Raw genomic sequence first — 21,686 nt, forward strand, 5'->3', positions numbered from 1 at the left:
TAGGTTGTCTGTCACGCTGCAGTCCCATAGGTTCCGTCTGTCACGCTGCAGTCCCATAGGTTCCGTCTGTCACGCTGCAGTCCCATAGGTTCCGTCTGTCACGCTGCAGTCCCATAGGTTCGTCTGTCACGCTGCAGTCCCATAGGTTCCGTCTGTCACGCTGCAGTCCCATAGGTTCCGTCTGTCACGCTGCAGTCCCATAGGTTCCGTCTGTCACGCTGCAGTCCCATAGGTTCCGTCTGTCACCCTGCAGTCCCATAGGTTCCGTCTGTCACCCTGCAGTCCCATAGGTTCCGTCTGTCACGCTGCAGTCCCATAGGTTCCGTCTGTCACCCTGCAGTCCCATAGGTTCCGTCTGTCACGCTGCAGTCCCATAGGTTCCGTCTGTCACCCTGCAGTCCCATAGGTTCCGTCTGTCACCCTGCAGTCCCATAGGTTCTGTCTGTCATGCTGCAGTCCCATAGGTTCTGTCACTCTGCAGTCCCATAGGTTCTGTCTGTCACGCTGCAGTCCCATAGGTTCTGTCTGTCACGCTGCAGTCCCATAGGTTCTGTCTGTCACGCTGCAGTCCCATAGGTTCTGTCTGTCACGCTGCAGTCCCATAGGTTCTGTCTGTCACCCTGCAGTCCCATAGGTTCTATCTGTCACCCTGCAGTCCCATAGGTTCTGTGTCACGCTGCAGTCCCATAGGTTCTGTCTGTCACGCTGCAGTCCCATAGGTTCTGTCTGTCACGCTGCAGTCCCATAGGTTCTGTCTGTCCCCTGCAGTCCCATAGGTTCTGTCACTCTGCAGTCCCATAGGTTCTGTCTGTCACTCTGCAGTCCCATAGGCACATATTACACAAAAATAGGAGCGCATGAAAAGAAAACCGGAAAAAAACGAAATTAGTACAAATTTTAATCATTAAATACACAGATGCCACAATATTATATCAAAATGGAGGCCACACAGCACTACATGAAGATGAAGAGCACTAAGGTCAAATGGGGCCCGTGACACACAGGGGAATGGGGTGCAAACACCCAAAACCACATCGAGAGTACCCCTAGTGGGTAAAGGGGAGAGGGAGTGCTTAGGTTGCCAGATGGTGAAGAACAGACCTGAGCTCTCGGAAACCTCCCGTAAGGCGTCCTCAAGGTGTCTCTGGGCAGTAGCAGCAGCGCAAAAGACCGTCGTCACGGACGTGCGTCGCTGGGTGATGACGTCACCTACGCGTTTCGTGTCAAATGACACTTCAGGGATGGTCATAAGCTCTCATAGTGGTGTTTAAATACCTCAATAGGATAATATATCCACCAATGAAAAAGCATCGTCTGAACAAATATAGCAACCTTCCAATCAGAGACTAATTGACATATACATAAAAACACAGAAAAACACTTCTTATAATATATATAAAAAAGAAAAGATGATACTTGCCTAAAATAAAATTTTAAAAAGTAGATAAAAGGAACATTTGCAAGAGATGGCCAGAAAAATGTGTATATTTAAAAACCATCGCAGCTTGCTTTTACTGCACATGGATCAGAGCTAAGCCCCCAGGACCCTATTGAATTATGTATTAATAGTAATAGTAAATATTGATCTTACCTAATAACTAAATACAAAATCAATCTATATTCTCACAAATGCAAAATAATAGAAAACAATAGAGAATATAGATTTATTTTGTATTGTTTAGTTATTAGGTAAGGTCAATATTGTTCAGACGGTGCTTTTTCATTGGTGGATATATTATCCTATTGAGGTATTTAAACACCACTATGAGAGCTTATGACCCTCCCCTGAAGAAGTGTAATTTGACACGAAACGCGCAGGTGACGTCATCACGCAGCGACGTGATATAATATTGCGGCATCTGTGTATTTTATGATTAAAATGTGTACTAATTTCGGTTTTTCCGGTTTTCTTTTCATGCGCTCCTATTTTTGTGTAATATGTGCTGAGTGCGCCCCGCTGATCACGGGAGATTGGGAGCTGCAGGGAGAACTTGAAAGCCGAGGGAGAACATTTGGAGGGACAGTGCACTCAATATCTTACCTTAGTCCCATAGGCTCCTTCTGTCTGTCACGGTCACCCTGCAGTCCCATAGGCTCTGACTGTCACTATGCAGTCCCATAGGATCTGTCTGTCACCCTCCAGTCCCATAGGTCCCTTCTGTCTCACTGTCACCCTGCAGTCCCATAGGTCCCTTCTGTCTCACTGTCACCCTGCAGTCCCATAGGTCCCTTCTGTCTCACTGTCACCCTGCAGTCCCATAGGTCCCTTCTGTCTCACTGTCACCCTGCAGTCCCATAGGTCCCTTCTGTCTCACTGTCACCCTGCAGTCCCATAGGTCCCTTCTGTCTCACTGTCACCCTGCAGTCCCATAGGTCCCTTGTGTCTCACTGTCACCCTGCAGTCCCATAGGTCCCTTGTGTCTCACTGTCACCCTGCAGTCCCATAGGTCCCTTGTGTCTCACTGTCACCCTGCAGTCCCATAGGTCCCTTGTGTCTCACTGTCACCCTGCAGTCCCATAGGTCCCTTGTGTCTCACTGTCACCCTGCAGTCCCATAGGTCCCTTCTGTCTCACTGTCACCCTGCAGTCCCATAGGTCCCTTCTCTCACTGTCACCCTGCAGTCCCATAGGTCCCTTCTGTCACTGTCACACACTGTCCCCAATGCGTCACTCACTGTATGAATGGATCTGTGGCGTGAGGCTGAGCTGCTTGGTCAGGATCGGAGAGCAGGGGGGACCTGGAGAGAGAGGTCACAGGTCTGCACAATTACACAGCCAGGCCACCCTTCTATACATACAGCCCCCATACGTGTGTGTCCAACATCAGCATTAACATGTGCAGGTATCCGGGCAGGGAGCCACAGAGCTGACACTCTAGGGGGACTAAAGTGCAAATAGAAATGCGTCTGGATGCTTTGTTCCATTTCCGGCTCGCGTGAAATGCAGGAAAGTTTCTAACATTTGATGCATAGAAAGTTTCCGACTCCAAGGCAAAAATTACCCGGACATATTCCAGCCGTGTGCTCTGGGCGAGCGTACTGGACATTGTGTATGTGCAACTCTGCTTTTAATGCGTTTAATATACAAGAACACAGAGCTTCACATGCTGTATAGCAGCGGCGCGCAAACTGACCTTACACCTGCTGTACAAACCAAAGTTTCTGAATGTCTCTCTGCGATATCATCCTGGATGGCCCTCCGACGCCTTAAACTCAACATGACTAAAACAGAGCTCCTCATACTTCCTCCCAAACCTGGCCCTACTACCTCCTTCCACATTACTGTTGGAACTACGATCATTCACCCAGTAGCCCAAGCACGCTGCCTAGGGGTCACACTCGACTCCTCTCTCACATTCGCCCCTCACATTCAAAACATTTCTAAAACCTGTCGCTTTTTCCTCCGCAATATAACAAAGATACGCCCTTTCCTCTGTTGCTCGACTGCTAAAACTCTGACTCAAGCCCTCATTCTCTCCCGTCTTGATTACTGTAACCTCCTGCTGTCCGGCCTTCCTGCCTCTTCCCTGTCTCTCTATATCCCCCCCCCCCCATCGCCACCCTCCCCTCCCCTCTTTCTTATTCATTCTCTCCTTATGTATATTGAGACCCTACCCTGCTTCACAATGTCGAATGTAACTTCTGGTCATCATATTAAAAAAAAGTACCCTTATAAGGAACCACAAATTAATAAATAGACATATAGAGAGAGACGCCAAGGGCATCTTGAATATTGCCTTTAACACCATTATGGTGTTGTCACTATAGTTAATTATGTTGTATAGCAATCTGAATGTAAATTGTTGTTATCTATACCTCATGGTCTTTGAAAACTAAAGTGTTTTTAAATTTCATTGTATAAAGTAAGTGAATGCATTTTATTACTAAAGATGTCTGGTGATATAACCTGTCATCTAGACGGTACTGTATTACTATCTGCTAATCCACTGTCAACACAGACCCAAAATATTTCCAAATCCAACCAAAATCCCCACTAACATTTGATTTGTGCAAGATAAAAAAGATCATCAGAAAAATGACTATTAGAAATTCGATTGTTTTTACTCAAATGCTTGTTAATGTTTAACCAGAAATTAGTTGCTTTTATATTTTAGTGTACACAATATGTCTCTAGAGCGATTTATGTTCATTTCCAAACCATTGGATGTTAAAAAAATGCACCCATACTAAGCAAAAGTATGTTACACTTAATTGATGGTCAACTAGATGTCAGCACCACAACCACACCTTTTAATCACTAAGATAACAATAGTTATTCAAAATCAATCTACACCATTAAGTTATCTTAGTATAGCTAAATCATACACTCTAAAAGTGTGCATAAGTCCTTAAATAAATAGTAGGGAGTGGAGTGTTTCACCACACATCACTGCTGTGTTTTGGTATAACAATGTTGTTCTTAAAGCCCAGTATGGAAATTATTATATATCAAATTGAGAATGCATATGACAGGTGCTAAAGACTACCATCAGGTGATAGCACCAAGTTTTAACTCATTACAAACGGAAAGCAATTACACTTGCTAATAAAATACACAAAAATAAGTATAACAATTTTATTAATTTCATTATTGTAACTGCAATGGACGATCGAGTAGAATAGGAAGACTAACACTTGTGTATAGATTAATACACTGATTACACGCATTGGCAAGATTTATATTATGCTACTTAATTAATTAGCAAACTGAGGGTCTATATAAGCTCATCTGACCCTCAGTGCGTCATTGAATGAGCCTGAGGAAGCCGTCCAATCGGCGAAACGCGTTGCTCTAATTCACTGACCAAGTTTGGAACTTTGGGGCTTCCGTTGCTGAAGGAGTCAGTTTGCAGTCACAGCCGCGCCAGGAACAGCCACCTATTCCGACTCCGGACGCGGAGTAGAGAGCGGCCGCGACCACTGCTATCAACAGCCACGGAAGCGCACCAGGATATTTTCTATATTATGTGAGTGCAACTTTTGTGGATTCAATTTTATGTTTAATAAACTTTTATGTTTTTTAAGAACATCACTGATCCCTTTAAATCATTTTTGCCTCACCCATACCCCTGACGGAACGGGGAGGGGAAGGAACCCAGAACGGGAAGAGTAAAAGAAAGACCCGTATTGAACTCCCTGCCTGCTAACAGGAGTGTGTGCAGCACCCCTGAAAGATCCCTGACCGGGGGTCGCAGGTGTTTACCTGAAAGACAACTGCCCTACACCTCTACTCACACTGGGCCGTGTGAGTACTTATTGATATATCTCCTAAATCCCCCCCCCCCCCCCTGCACATCATTGCAGTAGGGGCACCATCCACTACAAAGATACCAACTTGAGAGGGTGTTTGCACAAGGCCGTGTAAGCAATTATATGATTAATTTTTTACCATCTTAATCCCCACCCCCCCTCCCCCCACCGTATTGTGGTGTACCAATTGTAATTACCGCTCGTCATTTTATTCTCCATCTGTGCTTTTACTCATCCCTCGCTCCCCCTACTCTGTTTTTGTCTCTATCTTTCCGAGATCTGTCTCAGCATCTCCCCTCCTGAAATCCCTCTCCTGGCTTCCAATCAAATCCCGTATCTCACACTCCATTCTTCTCCTCACTTTTTTTTTTTTTTTTACTTAAATTTTTATTAAACATTTTTTTTCATACAAAAGAAAAATTAACAAAACATATAACATATAAAAGGGGGGATAGGGGAGGGGGGGAAGGGATAGCATTTGTAAAAATATAGCATTGTACACAACAATTTAACTGTCACATATACCACTCTGTTCCAAGTATTCTAATCTATGTATGGGGATATACCTGCATGGCGAAACCAAGGAGCCCAAATCTCAGAGAATTGTGAGGTCGAGCCATTCAGATAGGCTGAGAGTTTTTCCATATAAACTATATGCCAGATTTTATTGTTTATTTGGTTTAAGGATGGGGGGGCAGGTTGTTTCCAATTTTTGGCAATTGTACACCGTGTAGCATTTAACATTTGGGTTAGTACTCTAGCTTTTTTTCGGGGAATATTGGCTATTGGCTTGCCTAACAATATATATACTGGGTCATGTGGGACAGTGATTTCTCGGATCTTTTGTATTAAGGTGAACACTTCTGTCCAAGTTTGTTGGATTTTGGGACATGACCAGACTATATGCAGAATATCCCCAACTTCGCCACAACCACGCCAGCATAGTGGGGAGACCCCTGGGAGAAAAGATCTTCTCCTCACTTTTAAAGCTTTACACTCTTCTGCCCCTCCTTACATCTCAGCCCTAATTTCTCGTTATGCACCATCCAGACTCTTGCGTTCTTCTCAAGGATATCTTCTTTCTACCCCCTTTGTATCTAAAGCCCTCTCCCGCCTTAAACCTTTTTCATTGACTGCCCCTCACCTCTGGAATGCCCTTCCCCTCAGTACCCGACTAGCACCCTCTCTATCCACCTTTAAGACCCACCTTAAGACACACTTGCTTAAAGAAGCATATGAATAGCACTGTGGCTATTCTGAACACATGGCACATAAAGCTTGGCCCCCTGCAGATGCACTTACCAGAACTCCCTCCTACTGTCTCTGTACGTTCTCCCTATCTACCAATTAGACTGTAAGCTCCTCGGAGCAGGGACTACTCTTCCTTAATGTCTAAAGCACTTATTCCCACGATCTGTTATTTATATTATCTGTTATTTATTGGATTACCACATGTATTACTGCTGTGAAGCACTATGTACATTAATGGCGCTATATAAATAAAGACATACAATACAATACAACTGGGGGCGCAGCGTTTACAAAGGCCCCGCGCTGAGCGCGCGAAGCCTCTGTAAACTTACTTACCAGGCTCTGGTCACATGTCTCTATGAAAACGCAGCGCCAAATGACACCCGTTGCCATGGAGACGTGACGCGACCGAGGCGGGAGCAGGTAGGGGGGACGCAGGTGTGGGGAGTTTGAGCACTGCTGCTGTATAGAACAGTACACACCTGCTCGCTTTGCAGCGTTGTAGATCAGACGTACGCCCAACATCCTCGCGGCTTCTGCAGAAATCAGAGAAAGGTGGAGGTCAGAGGTAGACTGTGGCATGCACACGTGTACATTACACATCTGTGTGACATGCGTGTAACCAAGATTGAGAGCCATTTAACCTACATACAATACAATATCCGACTGGCACCATCTCTGTCCACCTTTAAGACCCGTCTTAAAACACACCTCTGTAACGAAGCATACGAGTAGCTCCGTGGCTGATACTGTGCACCTCACGCACTGACCGTGGCCCCCTGCAGACGCACTTACCAGAACGCCCTCCTACTGTCTCTGTATGTCCTCCCTACCAGTTAGACTGTAAGCTCCTCGGAGCAGGGACTCCTTTTCCTTAATATTACTTATACAGTATGTCTGAAGCACTTATTCCCATCATGTATTTGATTTTTTATATGATTGTTACGTGTGACACACACACACACACACACACACACACACACACACACACACACACACACACACACACACACACACACACAGCTATCTGACACACACAAAGCTATCTGACACGCACGCACACACACACAATAGAGGCCATATTTTAAACGCCCAGCAGAAATACCCGCATACTACAGGAGATAACAGGTCACACTGTCACATGGGAGGTTCATGTGCAGCCAGAGGTCACTGCGTTCCAAGCCTCGCTCCCAGCACTGTCGCGCATGCGCACTGTAACCAGCCGCCGTCTCCTGCGCATGCGCACTGTAACCCGCCCGCCTCCTGCGCATGCAACCAGCCCGCTGTCTCCTGCGCATGCGCACTGTAAGCTGTGAAGGACTCGGTGACCTCTTCCCGGTCCCGCGCCGTGTCCTCCCCCACTCAGAGACCCGGGACCCTCTCACACCCGGATTAGCTGTAAACCGCCCGCGGTATACAGTAACCCCCGCGGTATAGCACTGAGCGTCACTCACCGGACAGCGCGGGGCAGTCTCCTCTGCTGCGGGGTAGAGGCGCTTCCTATTGGCCAGAGCGGCTGTCACTCGGAAGCAAAGGATGACGCGTTAGGTCTGTAATCACATTCTCATTGGTTAGCAATAACCCCGCCCTGTGTGTGTCACTGTGTGTGTGTCACTGTGTGTGTCGCAATGTATGTGTGTCACTGTGTGTGTCACTGTGTGTGTGTGTGTGTGTGTGTGTGTGTGTGTGTGTGTGTGTGTGTGTCACTGTGTGTGTGTGTGTGTGTGTGTGTGTGTGTGTGTGTGTGTGTGTGTGTGTGTGTCACTGTGTGTGTGTGTGTGTGTGTGTGTGTGTGTGTGTGTGTGTGTGTGTGTGTCACTGAGAGTGTCACTGTGAGTGTCACTGTGAGTGTCACTGTGTATGTGTTTCACTATGTATGTGTGTCACTATGTATGTGTGTCACTATGTATGTGTGTCACTGTGTATGTGTGTCACTGTGTGTGTGTGTCACTATGTATGTGTGCCACTGTGTGTGTGTGTCACTGTGTGTGTGTCACTGTGTGTCACTGTGTATGTGTGTCACTGTGTGTGTGTGTGTCACTATGTATGTGTGTCACTGTGTATGTGTGTCACTATGTATGTGTGCCACTGTGTGTGTGTGTGTCACTGTGTATCACTATGTGTGCCACTGTGTATGTGTTTCACTGTGTATGTATGTCACTATGTATGTGTGTCACTGTGTATGTGTGTCACTGTGTGTCACTGTATGTGTGTCACTATGTATGTCACTGTAACAGGAATGAACATGTGTGTGTGTCACTGTAACAGGAATGAACGTGTGTGTGTGTGTGTGTGTGTGTGTGTGTGTGTGTGTGTGTGTGTGTGTGTGTGTGTGTGTGTGTGTGTGTGTCACTGTAACAGGAATGAACGTGTGTGTGTCACTGTAACAGGAATGAACGTGTGTGTGTGTCACTAACAGGAATGAACGTGTGTGTGTGTCACTGTAACAGGAATGAACGTGTGTGTGTGTCACTATAACAGGAATGAACGTGTGTGTGTGTCACTGTAACAGGAATGAACGTGTGTGTGTCACTGTAACAGGAATGAACGTGTGTGTGTGTCACTGTAACAGGAATGAACGTGTGTGTCACTGTAACAGGAATGAACATGCGTGTGTCACTGTAACAGGAATGAACGTGCGTGTGTGTCACTGTAACAGGAATGAACGTGTGTGTGTCACTGTAACAGGAATGAATGACGTGTGTGTGTCACTGTAACAGGAATGAATGACGTGTGTGTGTGTGTCACTGTAACAGGAATGAACGTGTGTGTGTGTGTGTCACTGTAACAGCAATGAACGTGTGTGTGTGTCACTGTAACAGGAATGAATGACGTGTGTGTGTGTGTCACTGTAACAGGAATGAACGTGTGTGTGTGTGTGTCACTGTAACAGCAATGAACGTGTGTGTGTGTCACTGTAACAGGAATGAATGACGTGTGTGTGTGTGTCACTGTAACAGGAATGAACGTGTGTGTGTGTGTGTGTGTGTCACTGTAACAGCAATGAACGTGTGTGTGTGTCACTGTAACAGGAATGAACGTGTGTGTGTGTGTGTGTCACTGTAACAGCAATGAACGTGTGTGTGTGTGTCACTGTAACAGGAATGAATGACGTGTGTGTGTCACTGTAACAGCAATGAACGTGTGTGTGTGTGTGTGTGTGTGTGTGTGTGTGTGTGTGTGTGTGTGTGTCACTGTAACAGGAATGAACGTGTGTGTGTGTCACTAACAGGAATGAACGTGTGTGTGTGTCACTGTAACAGGAATGAACGCGTGTGTGTGTCACTATAACAGGAATGAACGTGTGTGTGTGTCACTATAACAGGAATGAACGTGTGTGTGTGTCACTGTAACAGGAATGAACGTGTGTGTGTCACTGTAACAGGAATGAACGTGTGTGTGTGTCACTGTAACAGGAATGAACGCGTGTGTGTGTGTGTCACTGTAACAGGAATGAACATGCGTGTGTCACTGTAACAGGAATGAACGTGCGTGTGTGTCACTGTAACAGGAATGAACGTGTGTGTGTCACTGTAACAGGAATGAATGACGTGTGTGTGTCACTGTAACAGGAATGAATGACGTGTGTGTGTGTGTCACTGTAACAGGAATGAACGTGTGTGTGTGTGTGTGTGTCACTGTAACAGCAATGAACGTGTGTGTGTGTCACTGTAACAGGAATGAATGACGTGTGTGTGTGTCACTGTAACAGGAATGAACGTGTGTGTGTGTGTGTGTGTCACTGTAACAGCAATGAACGTGTGTGTGTGTCACTGTAACAGGAATGAATGACGTGTGTGTGTGTGTCACTGTAACAGGAATGAACGTGTGTGTGTGTCACTGTAACAGCAATGAACGTGTGTGTGTGTCACTGTAACAGGAATGAACGTGTGTGTGTGTGTGTCACTGTAACAGCAATGAACGTGTGTGTGTGTGTCACTGTAACAGGAATGAATGACGTGTGTGTGTGTGTCACTGTAACAGGAATGAACGTGTGTGTGTGTGTCACTGTAACAGCAATGAACGTGTGTGTGTGTGTCACTGTAACAGGAATGAACGTGTGTGTGTGTGTGTCACTGTAACAGCAATGAACGTGTGTGTGTGTGTCACTGTAACAGGAATGAACGTGTGTGTGTGTGTGTCACTGTAACAGCAATGAACGTGTGTGTGTGTCACTGTAACAGGAATGAATGACGTGTGTGTGTGTGTCACTGTAACAGGAATGAACGTGTGTGTGTGTGTGTCACTGTAACAGCAATGAACGTGTGTGTGTGTCACTGTAACAGGAATGAATGACGTGTGTGTGTGTGTCACTGTAACAGGAATGAACGTGTGTGTGTGTGTGTGTGTGTCACTGTAACAGCAATGAACGTGTGTGTGTGTCACTGTAACAGGAATGAACGTGTGTGTGTGTGTGTGTCACTGTAACAGCAATGAACGTGTGTGTGTGTGTCACTGTAACAGGAATGAATGACGTGTGTGTGTCACTGTAACAGCAATGAACGTGTGTGTGTGTGTGTGTGTGTGTGTGTGTGTGTGTGTGTGTGTGTGTGTGTCACTGTAACAGGAATGAACGTGTGTGTGTGTCACTAACAGGAATGAACGTGTGTGTGTGTCACTGTAACAGGAATGAACGTGTGTGTGTGTCACTATAACAGGAATGAACGTGTGTGTGTGTCACTATAACAGGAATGAACGTGTGTGTGTGTCACTGTAACAGGAATGAACGTGTGTGTGTCACTGTAACAGGAATGAACGTGTGTGTGTGTCACTGTAACAGGAATGAACGCGTGTGTGTGTGTGTCACTGTAACAGGAATGAACATGCGTGTGTCACTGTAACAGGAATGAACGTGCGTGTGTGTCACTGTAACAGGAATGAACGTGTGTGTGTCACTGTAACAGGAATGAATGACGTGTGTGTGTCACTGTAACAGGAATGAATGACGTGTGTGTGTGTGTCACTGTAACAGGAATGAACGTGTGTGTGTGTGTGTGTGTCACTGTAACAGCAATGAACGTGTGTGTGTGTGTCACTGTAACAGGAATGAATGACGTGTGTGTGTGTCACTGTAACAGGAATGAACGTGTGTGTGTGTGTGTGTGTCACTGTAACAGCAATGAACGTGTGTGTGTGTCACTGTAACAGGAATGAATGACGTGTGTGTGTGTGTCACTGTAACAGGAATGAACGTGTGTGTGTGTCACTGTAACAGCAATGAACGTGTGTGTGTGTCACTGTAACAGGAATGAACGTGTGTGTGTGTGTGTCACTGTAACAGCAATGAACGTGTGTGTGTGTGTCACTGTAACAGGAATGAATGACGTGTGTGTGTGTGTCACTGTAACAGGAATGAACGTGTGTGTGTGTGTCACTGTAACAGCAATGAACGTGTGTGTGTGTGTCACTGTAACAGGAATGAACGTGTGTGTGTGTGTGTCACTGTAACAGCAATGAACGTGTGTGTGTGTGTCACTGTAACAGGAATGAATGACGTGTGTGTGTGTGTCACTGTAACAGGAATGAACGTGTGTGTGTGTGTGTGTGTGTCACTGTAACAGGAATGAACGTGTGTGTGTGTGTGTCACTGTAACAGCAATGAACGTGTGTGTGTGTGTCACTGTAACAGGAATGAACGTGTGTGTCACTGTAACAGGAATGAACGTGTGTGTGTTACTGTAACAGGAATGAACGTGTGTGTGTGTCACTGTAACAGGAATGAACGTGTGTGTTTGTGTGTGTGTCACTGTAACAGGAATGAATGACGTGTGTGTGTGTGTCACTGTAACAGGAATGAACGTGTGTGTGTGTGTGTCACTGTAACAGCAATGAACGTGTGTGTGTGTGTGTCACTGTAACAGGAATGAATGACGTGTGTGTGTGTGTCACTGTAACAGGAATGAACGTGTGTGTGTGTGTGTGTCACTGTAACAGGAATGAACGTGTGTGTGTGTGTGTGTGTGTGTCACTGTAACAGCAATGAACGTGTGTGTGTGTCACTGTAACAGGAATGAACGTGTGTGTGTGTGTCACTGTAACAGGAATGAACGTGTGTGTGTGTGTGTGTCACTGTAACAGGAATGACGTGTGTGTGTCACTGTAACAGGAATGAACGTGTGTGTGTGTCACTGTAACAGGAATGAACGTGTGTGTGTCACTGTAACAGGAATGAACGTGTGTGTGTGTCACTGTAACAGGAATGAACGTGTGTGTGTCACTGTAACAGGAATGACGTGTGTGTGTCACTGTAACAGGAATGAACGTGTGTGTGTGTGTCACTGTAACAGGAATGACGTGTGTGTGTGTCACTGTAACAGGAATGGAATGTATCATACTTGATAAAGTATAACCCCTGTACGAAACGCGTAGGTGCGTTCTATCTGTCCTATTTTTGTTCCCTGTATGTGTTAGTTGGCAAAATACAAATTTGATACTGCTGCGGAGTGGCCTGGTTTTGTTTTCCCTGCTTCACATTGCAGGGCGTCTGGAGCTGTGCTCTATCTACACCAACCACCCTCTTGATAAAAAGAGAAACCGTGTATATGGGAAAAGCTTATCAGTAATGGCGCTCTGTGTATTAGGTGTGTGTCACTGTAACAGGAATGAACGTGTGTGTGTGTGTGTGTCACTGTAACAGGAATGAACGTGTGTGTGTGTGTGTGTGTGTCACTGTAACAGGAATGAACGTGTGTGTGTATGTCACTGTAACAGGAATGAACGTGTGTGTGTCACTAACAGGAATGAACGTGTGTGTGTATGTCACTGTAACAGGAATGAACGTGTGTGTGTCACTAACAGGAATGGACGTGTGTGTGTGTGTCACTAACAGGAATGAACGTGTGTGTGTGTGTGTGTGTCACTGTAACAGGAATGAACGTGTGTGTATGTCACTGTAACAGGAATGAACGTGTGTGTGTCACTAACAGGAATGAACGTGTGTGTGTGTGTCACTGTAACAGGAATGAACGTGTGTGTGTGTGTGTGTCACTGTAACAGGAATGAACGTGTGTGTGTGTGTGTGTCACTGTAACAGGAATGAACGTGTGTGTGTATGTCACTGTAACAGGAATGAACGTGTGTGTGTCACTAACAGGAATGAACGTGTGTGTGTATGTCACTGTAACAGGAATGAACGTGTGTGTGTCACTAACAGGAATGGACGTGTGTGTGTGTGTCACTAACAGGAATGAACGTGTGTGTGTGTGTCACTGTAACAGAAATGAACGTGCGTGTGTGTCACTGTAACAGGAATGAACGTGTGTGTCACTGTAACAGGAATGAATGTGTGTGTGTGTGTCACTGTAACAGGAATGAACGTGTGTCACTGTAACGAATGAATGTGTGTGTGTCACTGTAACAGGAATGAACGTGTGTGTGTGTCACTGTAACAGGAATGAATGTGTGTGTGTGTCACTGTAACGAATGAATGTGTGTGTGTCACTGTAACAGGAATGAACGTGTGTGTGTGTGTCACTGTAACAGGAATGAACGTGTGTGTCACTGTAACAGGAATGAACGTGTGTGTCACTGTAACAGGAATGAACGTGTGTGTGTGTGTCACTGTAACAGGAATGAACGTGTGTGTGTGTGTCACTGTAACAGGAATGAACGTGTGTGTCACTGTAACAGGAATGAACGTGTGTGTGTGTCACTGTAACAGGAATGAACGTGTCTGTGTGTGTCACTGTAACAGGAATGAATGACGTGTGTGTCACTGTAACAGGAATGAACGTGTGTGTGTGTGTGTCACTGTAACAGGAATGAACGTGTCTGTGTGTGTCACTGTAACAGGAATGAATGACGTGTGTGTGTCACTGTAACAGGAATGAACGTGTGTGTGTGTGTGTGTGTCACTGTAACAGGAATGAACGTGTGTGTGTGTGTGTCACTGTAACAGGAATGAACGTGTGTGTGTGTGTGTCACTGTAACAGGAATGAACGTGGGGACAGATTGGGACAATTTGCAGAAGGTGAAAACTTCTACATCAGGAATTCATTCTTGAAGAAGAATCCACACACGGAGTATGGACATGGAGCGGCCCGGTGGAAATAAGAATGAAATTCACTATATCCAAGCTAACAAGAAACACGTGATTTAAACCAGAGACTGCATTTCTTGCGCTTTCTCGCAAAGGACAATTGATTTTGTTTCCCCATCTCAGTAAGTGTTGTATTACGTGTATTCTGAAGCTGTCGTGTGTTTGTCTATTAAGGAAATAAATGACAATTTATTTTGTCCTCGTTGTGTTCAATCGAGAATCCCAAAACTATAAAAGTGTTGATAAGTTCTGTTCCACCATGACAATCTCCCTATTCGTTGATGATAGTGTCATGGGAGAGGGGGTTTGGCCCGGTATTAAAGGGGTTACACCCCATTTGGCCACCCCCTGCTCTCACCTGGGAGGCGAGGGGTTAACTGGAATGATGTCTAGTACTGTAGTTATGCCCCTGCTTCAGCACCAACTGTGTATCCCCTGTGAATATGTATTGTTCCCATTCCAGTGTCTGCACCAACACATACACTGGGATCTATGCGGGAGGGAGAGGGTTACTATTAATTCTGTGTTTATGGCCCTTTGTCCCTTTTCCCGCCTTTGCAGGCTCCATTTTGCAGTCTCTCCATAGGTCGCCATTACAGCCCCATGTAACCCTATGGAGATTCCGGCGATTTGGGCCCGTTTCCGTAGAAGACCTGCAGGTGGCGCTCGAGAGGAGGAGCGGTGTTTCCCCGTTGAAAGTGAATGGAGTAATGCATTTCAATGGGGATTCCTCGACTTCGACCTCCGGAGACGAGCTGGCAGCCTGCCAGACCGCAAAACCGCAAGAGGTGCAACATTGTCACAAAAGAGCTTTGATCGCGCAATTGGCGTGGGAACTAGGGCCTCGGTCAAGTTCACGGCCAATTGGCGTGGGAACTTCTGTTCTAGGACACCTAGAAATAAAATTCCTTTTGCCCCTAGATGTTAGGAACCCCCTCACTTGACCCCAACAGGGTCCGACAAGTAATGGCGGCGGGAAAGGGTCGCGCCGGCCAGGAGGGTCCTACCATTGACCGTAATGGCGGAGAAAGCCGCGTGGCTTTCAAACACTACGTGTGAAACAAGGTAAACTGAAAACCCATAACTCTGGTTCCGCGGGGACCAAAGGGTTGGGATTTGGCAAGGATGTAGTCACTGCTCCGGCATGACAGCATGGCAATTTCCAGCCCTCTCCCCTCAACCGGACGGAGTAGGGTTAACTGTTAAAAAGTGTGTATTTCCCATTAACTTCAATAGTAGCGGAGGTCCCATTGAATCCTATGGCCCTATTGATTCTAATGGAAGAAAGCCGCGTAGTTTTGAAAGGGCTAAGTCCGAAAGTGTAAAAAGGGTAAGCCCATATCTCCGGTTCTGTGAGTACCAGAGGGCTGGGATTTGGGTCGCATGTAGTCACTGCTCCGGCATGACTGCATGGCCATTTCCAGCCCTCTCCGATCAACCAGACGGAGTATGGGCAAATGTGAAAATTGTGGTTTTCCCATTGACTTCAATGGCGGCGTTGCTCCATTGAAAGCCTATAGCGGCGGAGCCCATTGATTTCAATAGGAGAGTGAAACGCTGTTACATAGTTACATAGTAGATGAGGTTGAAAAAAGACTTCCGTCCATCAAGTTCAACCTATGCTATATTTAGACAACAGATACTTTATCCTATATCTATACTTATTGATCCAGAGGAAGGCAAACAAAAAACCCCATTTAGGGGAAAAATTAATTCCTTCCTGACTCCAAGAATTGGCAATTGGATTATTCCCTGGATCAACATACTTCCCATGTATACTTATTTGGTATAGCCATGTATACCTTTCCCATCTAAAAAGATGTCCAACCTTTTTTTGAACAAATCTATTGTATCTGCCATCACAGTCTCCATGGGTAATGAATTCCACATTTTAACTGCCCTTACTGTAAAGAATCCTTTCCTTTGTTGCTGGTGAAATTTCCTTTCCTCCAACCTTAAGGGATGGCCCCAAGTCCTTTGTACTGCCCGTGGGATGAATAGTTCTTTTGAAAGCTCCTTGTATTGTCCCTGAATATATTTGTATATAGTTATCATATCCCCTCTAAGACGCCTCTTTTCTAATGTAAATAAATCTAATTTAGCTAGCCTCTCCTCATAAGTTAGAATGTCCATCCCCTTTATTAATTTGGTGGCTCTTCTCTGCACTCTCTCTAGTTCCATAATGTCTTTTCTTAGGATTGGTGCCCAAAATTGTACTCCATATTCAAGGTGTGGTCTTACTAATGCTTTGTAAAGGGGCATAATTATGTTTACTTCCCTTCCATCCATTGCCCGTTTGATGCAAGATAAGATCTCATTTGCCTTTGCAGCTACTGCATGACATTGGGCACTATTGCTAAGCCTGCTGTCTACAAGCACTCCTAAATCCTTCTCCATCAAGGATTCCCCCAATATATCTCCATTTAATTTGTAAGTCGCCTTTTTATTCTTGCATCCCAAATGCATAACCTTACATTTATCTGTATTAAACCTCATCTGCCATTTACCTGCCCACGTTTCCAGTCTCTCCAAGTCCTTCTGAAGAGAAATTACGTCCTGCTCTGATTCTATTACCTTACACAATTTAGTATCATCAGCAAAGATGGAGACTTTGCTCTCGATCCCAACCTCAAGGTCATTAATAAACAAGTTAAAAAGCAGGGGTCCCAGTACCGATCCTTGAGGTACTCCACTCACGACTTTAGCCCAACCTGAAAAAGTTCCATTTATGACAACCCTCTGTTGTCTGTCCTTTAACCAGTTTTCAATCCAGGTGCATATATTATTACTGAGTCCAATTTTCTTTATTTTGTACACCAACCTCTTGTGTGAAACCGTATCAAAAGCCTTTGCAAAATCTAAGTAGACCAGATCAACTACATTACCCTGGTCTAAATTCCTACTTACCTCCTCAAAGAAACAAATAAGGTTAGTTTGGCAAGATCTATCCTTCATAAATCCATGCTGACTATTACTAATAATTTTGTTTTCCATTAGGTATTCCTGAATATTATCCCGTATTAAACCTTCAAGTAGTTTCCCTACTATTGAAGTCAGGCTTACAGGTCTGTAATTCCCCGGGTGTGATCTAGCTCCCTTTTTAAATATAGGCACCACATCTGCTTTACGCCAATCTTGTGGTACTGAGCCTGTGGAAATGGAGTCCTTGAATATTAAATATCATGGTTTGGCTATTACTGAGCTTAACTCCTTGAGAACTCTTGGATGTATGCCATCGGGGCCAGGTGCCTTTTTTACTTTAATTTTTTCAAGTCGCTTATGAACTTCTTCCTCAGTTAACCAATTGGTCATTAATATGGAGGTTGTGGCTTCCTCCTGCGGCACTACTATAGAACTTGATTCTTCCCTGGTAAACACAGAGGCAAAGAATTTGTTTAATACCTCTGCTTTTTCCTTATCTCCAATAATCTGCCTACCCATCTCACACTGAAAGGGTCCTATATTTTCTTTTCTCATTTTTTTGTTATTAAGGTACTTAAAGAATTTTTTAGGGTTGACCTTACTTTCTATTGCAATCCTTTTTTCATTATCCATTTTTGCTAATTTGATTGCCCTTTTGCAATTTTTGTTACATTCCTTATAATTCTGATACGATGTCTCTGTCCCTTCTGACTTAAAGAATCTAAACGCCTTCCTCTTCTTGTCCATTTCCTCCCCTACCTGTTTATTTAGCCACATTGGTTTTGATTTATTTATTTTATACTTATTACCCAAGGGTATACACTGATAAGCGTGCTTTTCTAACAATGTTTTAAAGACTGCCCATTTATCTTCTACATTTTTCCCTGCAAAAACATCATCCCATTGTATTACTACTAGATTAGACCTCAGTTTATTAAAATCTGCCTTTCTAAAGTTTAAAGTCTTTGTTGAACCCAAGTAATCTGTTTTTTGATAATTTATTTCAAATGAGACCATGTTATGATCACTGTTACCCAAATGTTCCAGGACTTGAATATTTGTTATTACTTCTACATTGTTTGATATGACCAAATCCAGAACTGCCCTCTCCTGGTTGGTTCCTCAATAATTTGGGTCATATAATTATCTTTAAGCACCCCCAAAAACCTGTTTCCTTTTGTTGTAACGCTAATCTCATTGCCCCAGTCTATGTCTGGATAATTAAAATCCCCCATTATGCAAACATGACCCAGTTTTGATGCCTTCTCCATTTGCAAATGTATTTTAGCTTCCTCAATCTCACAGATATTTGGTGGTTTATAGCATATTCCCACAAACATTTTCTTTATACTTTTACCTCCACTGCTAATTTCTATCCACAAGGTCTCTACATTTTCATCATTCCCTTCATAGACATCAGCCCTTATAATAGGTTTTAGATCTGGTTTCTTTTAGCTTATAGCAGAGAATCCTGCATTAAAGTTAATAGGGGATTTTAACTTGTTTTTTGTATCTCCGGTTCTGGGGGTCGTGGAAGGCTGATATATGGCCACTATGGCAAGGGTCCTCCGGCATGAGGACCTGGCAAATTTCAGCCCGCTCAGACCCACAGAACGGATTATTTTAATATGTGTAGATATTAAAGAATATACTGTTTTGTAAGGCTGGTATAAAAGCCCGGGAAAGTTACTGGCTCTGCCTTATGTTAATGTTCAGGAGGGCAACGCTTTGTTTACAACAGTCCCCCTGATCAAAGGATTGACCACTCTGATTGTGTACAATAGGGCTGAGAAACGCAGAGCCTGAGTGGTCTGTAAGTGCCACAATTCACACCTACAGACAAACGGGTTTCCTGACCAGATACAAGTCTGGTAGACTTTCAGGCACCCAATGTTAGGGTATGGGGCTGAAACTCCATATAAACGAGTGTAAGCCCTATACCCAGTGTCTTTCGTGATGTCTTCATCTGAACCTGTATTGCTGAATGAATTGCCAATCCTGTACCTGATTGCTTCATTGTCCAACCCCTAAGTAAGTACTATTTCTTGTCTGTAATTTGTATAATCCTGTGTGTTCTCCTTCTTTAAGAAATAAACTATATTTATTATATCTAAGTCGTGTTCAATTCAACCCAGATATTTTGTGTATATTATAACCTATCCCCAGCTACCGTGACAGATAGGACCTCGTTTTGTATTCAACCTAGAGATATATTAGAATTATAAGTGCTAATTTTGGGGTCCTTAAAGTTTTATACTTGCCCATTTAGGCAATTTCTGTAATATTAGATATATCTCTTTAGACAGACATCTCAAAACCTTTTGAATTTGTTGTGAGCATTACCCTTTCTTTCTATATTAAGACATTCACAATATAATTTAAGACATTCTCCATTATGTATCTATACTATAATTCTAAGTTGCATCCCGTCTATTTGTTTGTTTGTATGTATGTATGTCAGAAGCATCGAAATCTCAGAAACGGCACCACGTAGCACAACAAAACTTTCACTGGACATTCTGCTGCGGATTTGTAGGTCAACGCAACTATTTTGAGCTTCCAATGTGACTCACCTCCCAAATTATGGACATTCTAAGTTTCCCTTGGCTGTCCAGCAAATCTGTTAGAGCAGGAGCGGGGGGCGTGACTGTGACGATGGGGAGGATTTGGCCCGGGATTAAAGGGGTTACACCCCAATTGGCCACCCTCTAACCTCACCAGGGAGACAAGGGGTTAACTGGGCTGAGGCCCAGAAATGTGATTTAACCCTTGTTATAACCTGAAAATGTATATTCCACTGTTCCCCTGTTTTATTGTTATATCAGTGTCTGCATCACACCCACACTAGGATCCATCCGGGAGCACAAGGGTTAATAGTTGTTTAGTGATTATAGCCCTTTGTGTAATTTTCCCGCCTTTTCAGCCACCATTTTGCAGTGTCCCATAGGCCGCCATTGGGCTCCATGTGTTTCAATGGCGAATCTTGCTGTTGGGTCCTGTTTCCTGAGAAGACCAGCAGATGGCGTCCGAGAGGAGGAGCGGCGGTTTCCCATTGTAAGTCAATGGGCCCATTGACTTCAATGGAGAATAATCGAAAGAGCTTTCCAGGAACGAGTTGGCTGCCGTCCAAACCGCTTAACCGCAAAGCGGATACATTTTCAAGAGGAGAGCTTTGATCACTTAACAAGTCAAGTTCAACGACAAGTGGCGTGGGAATAAACAGTTCTAGAGCACATAGAAATAAAATTCTTTCTGCCCCTAGTTCCTAGACCTCACCCCACTCGACCACAACCGGGTCCCCGTATCCTAGACCCCCGATAAGGGTCGAACCGAGAAGAGCGGGTCGCGCCATAGGTTCCAATGGCGGCGGCAGAAACGGCTCAGGAAACCGGCTAAGTGTGAAAAGCTGAAATTTGGGAATCCATAGCTCCGGTTCCGGAGGGTCCAGAGGATCAGGGTTTGGGGTACCTGTAGTCACTGCTCTGTCATCGCTGCAGAACCATCCTTGACCCTCTTGGACCAACCCGACGGAGTATGGACCCCCTTGAAAGTTCGGGACTTTTCCCATAGATTCCAATGGCGGCCAATCTCCATTGACCGGCTATGGCGGAAAACCGCCATTGACTTCAACGGCGGCGTCGCCCTGTTGAAAGTCTATGGCGGCGGATTCCCATAGCCGCCAGCGGCGGCGGTTTGCCATTGAAAGTCTATGGCGGCGGAGCCCGTTGTTTTCAATGGGGATTTAGTGAAAAAACGTGATTTAATTTACAGCGGAGTTTTTTGTATTACAATGAGAAACGGTTTTAAGAGTATTTGTGTATCTCCAGTTCCGAAGGTCGTAGCAAGTCGCAAATTGGACCATAGGGTGTCCCAGTTCCGGCATTGAGAACTGGGAAGTGTGGACCTGCTGGACCCAACGGAACCGGATATTTTAATATGTTTATGTTTTATCTTTCATACTGTGTTCCAAGGTATGGGTAAAACCCAGAGGAAATTCCTTTGCATACCAGGGTAGCATATGGCCAGAAAGGCGACCCAATGTCTAGGACTTAAGTATGGTTCAAAGGATTTTGTCACCTCCTCTGTTTACATGAGGGCGGAGATTACTCAAACCAGAGCAGTCTTCAAGTGTTCCAGTTCACACCTCACAACAAAGAATATCCTGCCAGGAATCCAATCTGGTAGACTAGCTGGCATTCCTGATGCAGAGGAGGGGTTACAGAAA

General features: G+C 44.8%; 1 long non-coding RNA gene across 2 annotated transcripts in view; it reads right to left on the reverse strand.

Moving 5' to 3' along the window:
- Positions 1-2,349: 2,349 nt before the first annotated feature.
- LOC142481325 (uncharacterized) overlaps positions 2,350-21,686 on the reverse strand; it is a 29,943-nt gene continuing 10,606 nt past the window's right edge. Inside the window, exons 3-5 of one of the 2 annotated variants that reach the window (XR_012795744.1) lie at positions 7,955-8,050; positions 6,983-7,036; positions 2,350-2,738 (exon numbers count right to left, since the gene is read on the reverse strand). This is a non-coding gene — a long non-coding RNA (uncharacterized LOC142481325). The remainder of the gene's footprint in view (positions 2,739-6,982; positions 7,037-7,954; positions 8,051-21,686) is intronic. The other variant, XR_012795743.1, reaches the window with a different exon arrangement.

The sequence above is a fragment of the Ascaphus truei genome, unplaced genomic scaffold (assembly GCF_040206685.1).
Source record: "Ascaphus truei isolate aAscTru1 unplaced genomic scaffold, aAscTru1.hap1 HAP1_SCAFFOLD_2523, whole genome shotgun sequence".
Lineage (NCBI taxonomy): Eukaryota > Metazoa > Chordata > Amphibia > Anura > Ascaphidae > Ascaphus > Ascaphus truei.